Below are 3,373 nucleotides of genomic sequence, written 5' to 3'. Positions count from 1 at the left end.
TCTGAGTACAATCGTGACCTTTCCTAACTGAATAACTCTCCAACTCGACATTAATCTGTGACTTCCATCAACATAAGCGTAGTTGTGGCCTCTGACATTCAAAACGAAACTGTGAGTCTGTGACATCCCGTTAAATGTTCTTCCCCAGTTGTGCCATTCTCCAAATCCGAACACAGTTGTGACCTCTCTCAATCTGAATGAAATTTTGTCCTACCATAATTATAGGCTCTTCCGGTAGATCTCTTGAATTCCAAAAAGTAATCTCTGAATAAGAGGAGCGAAGTAATTTAACTTTCCAAAATATTGAAATGAACACACGTCTCTAGAATAATAGTTTTCATTACACATTTAGATCTATTTACTCTGTCCCGAAGAGCAGGTTGATTTCTGCTTGCCTTGAAGATTCAAATAGAAAGGGTAAACACCTCTTGGGCGCCAGCTTCTTACCTTTTATCTTGATGACGGTCACATTGGTCATAAGTTTCTTATACAGTTTGGTGTTTTTTATGATATTGTATAAATTACCTCGGAGGTGAATTGTATCAGGTGGCGTCAATCAGAATAAAATCTAATCGAAAACGGTGACAAGTGACATTATGTCATTCGTACATTACTTTAGTCATTTAAAGATGAGACCAGTATCCAAGAATTGTAGTTACCCCAAAATACAGATTGTTATTTCTAGTATGTTTAAAGAAAACTTAATCCTAAATTCAAAGTTAAGGGGGGGCTTAAATTTAAGTATACCTGTATTTGCATTTCATGTGATCACATAAGAACATAGCACAAGATTGAAGGAGACTTCAAGAAATCATAAGACCTACACTAGGCAGTTCCAGGTCCATTACCACCTGTCATTCCCATCCATAAAATTGTCTGACCTTTACAAGTGATAGTTTCAGCGCTCACTACATGGATACTAAGTCTATTCCATCCGTTGACCATTCTATTGATAAACCAGTTTTTGCCTATTTCCTTCTTAAATCTAAATTTGTCCAATAAGAAGATAAGAACATAAGAATGAAGGAGACTGCAGTAAGGCCTACACAAGGCAGCTCCATATCCATCACCACCTGTCATCCCCATCCATAAAGTTGTCTAACCGTTTCTTAAAACAACTGATAGTTTCAGCGCTCATTACATGGTTATTAAGTCTATTCATTTCGTTGACCACCCTATTAGTAAACTAATTCTTGCCTATTTCCTTCTTAAATCTAAATTTGTCCAGTCTAAATCCATTACTGCGAGTCCTGCTCTGCTGTTTTAATATGATGATCTTGTGTGCATTACCCTTGTTAAAGCCTTTGATCCACTTGAACACCTCTATTAGATCACCCCGCACTCTGCGTCTTTCCAGAGAGTGTAAGTTAAGGTGCCTAAGCCTTTCCTCGTAAGGCAAATTTCTGAGTCCATGTATCATTTTGGTCATTCTTCTCTGCACTGATTCTAGTGAATTTATGTCCATTCTATAGGACGGAGACTAAAACTGTACCGCATAGTCAAGGATGGGTCTAACTATCGCTAGATAGAGTCGAGTTTGATAATTACCTCTGCACTTCTATTCGTTACCGTCCAAGCAATGAAACCTAATGCTCTGTTAGCTTTATTCCTGGCGCTAATGCACTGTTTGCTGGTTTTAAGGTCCGGACTCACTAGAACTCCCCAGTCTCTATCGCACTTAGTTTTCTCTAAATGCGTGTTATCTAAGCTGTATCTATTTTCGGGGTTGTGTAGCCCTACGTTTAACACGCTGCACTTAGAGATATTGAAGTTCATTTGCTATTTCACCGACCATGTAAACAATTTGTTAAGATCATCCTGCAGAATCTCTGCGTCGTCTCCTGACCTAATTAGGCGTCCTATTTTAGTGTCCTTAAGCTTGACTTAGTAAGGTAAATTTCTGAGCCCATGTATCATTTTGGTCATTCTCCTCTGTACTGATTCTAGTGAATTAATATCCATTCTATAGAATGGACACTAAAACTGTACCGCATAGTCAAGGATGAGTCTAACTAACGCCAGACAGAGTTTGATAAATACTTCTGCATTTTCATTCGTAACCGCCCTAGCAATGAAACCTAATGCTTTGTTATCTCTATTCCTGACGCTAATACACTGATCGGGAAGAGGAAATATAGGATTCCCATGCACGTCAATCTGTCAGAATGTCTTAGCAATTACATATTCATTTATTCATTTTCTCTTTCGAAGGAATTATCGGTAGTCCTTTTGGTATGTTACGCCGTGAAATATTATAATTTCTACTTTGTTCAATGATCTGGTAAAAGTTAGTTACCTCCCCCCCTCTCTCTCTCTCTTCCTCCTCACTCACTTCTCCCTCTCCCTCTCTCCCCCGTCTCTCTCTCTTGTCCTCTTTCTTTCTCTCCCTCTCTTTTTCTCTTCTTCTATCATTCCCTCTCCCTCTCCTTCTTTCCCTCCCTCCCTCTTTCTCTCTCTCTTTCTCTGTACCTCTCTTTCTCTGTACCCCCTCTCTCTCTCTCTCTCTCTCTCTCTCTCTCTCTCTCTCTCTCTCTCTCTCTCTCTTTCTCTCTCTCTCTCTCTCTCTCTCTCTCTCTCTCTCTCTCTCTCTCTCTCTCTCTCTCTCTCTCTCTCTCTCTCCCTCTCACCATCATAGGATCACAAAGGATTACAAAGGCGGAGCATGCCAACAGGAGACCTTTTGGTCCATATCTAGGTCGGATGCAAAGAAAATCATAATGATAATGAATGAACAAGTAAAAACTATAATAATGTAAATAACAAATAAAATACATAAATAAATGCATAGGTATAGTTAGATAATAAACAAACAGGTAATAGTAAATAATAATAAATTGACATATAACTAATAATACAATAAATAAGAATCAAACAGACAAATGATAACAAAACAAAAATAAATAATATAAGATAAATGATAATCATTACAGCATCTTGCTTAGGTGTTTATCTAAATGATTCTTAAAACTTCGAACTGAACTACATTGACCTCTGCAGGAAGTTTATTCCATTCATTAACTACACAGTTGGGGAAGTTATTTCTACCCACTTCCAAAATGAATCTATTTCCGGACAGTTTGAGACCATTGTTTCTTGTCTGATTCTCATTCAGTGTGAACAATTTGTCACTTTTAATGTTGTCAATTCCCTTTAGAACTTTAAAGACCTATATCAAGTCACCTCTGAGTTTACGCTTTTTTAGGGAAAACAGATTCATATGTTTTAGTCGATTTTCGTATGATTTATTTTTTATATTTGGAATCAGTTTTGTGCTCGCCGTTGTACTTTTTCTAGTCTGTCAGTGTCTTTAATGAGATTCGGTGACCATACGGAAACAGCAAATTCCAATTGTGGACGAACTAACGATTTTTAT

This window comes from Oratosquilla oratoria, chromosome 10, assembly GCF_046742065.1.
Source record: "Oratosquilla oratoria isolate Oo_2021 chromosome 10, ASM4674206v1, whole genome shotgun sequence".
In the NCBI taxonomy this organism is placed as follows: domain Eukaryota; kingdom Metazoa; phylum Arthropoda; class Malacostraca; order Stomatopoda; family Squillidae; genus Oratosquilla; species Oratosquilla oratoria.
The sequence above is the reverse complement of the archived record's forward strand: the minus strand, read 5'-3'. Positions refer to the sequence as shown.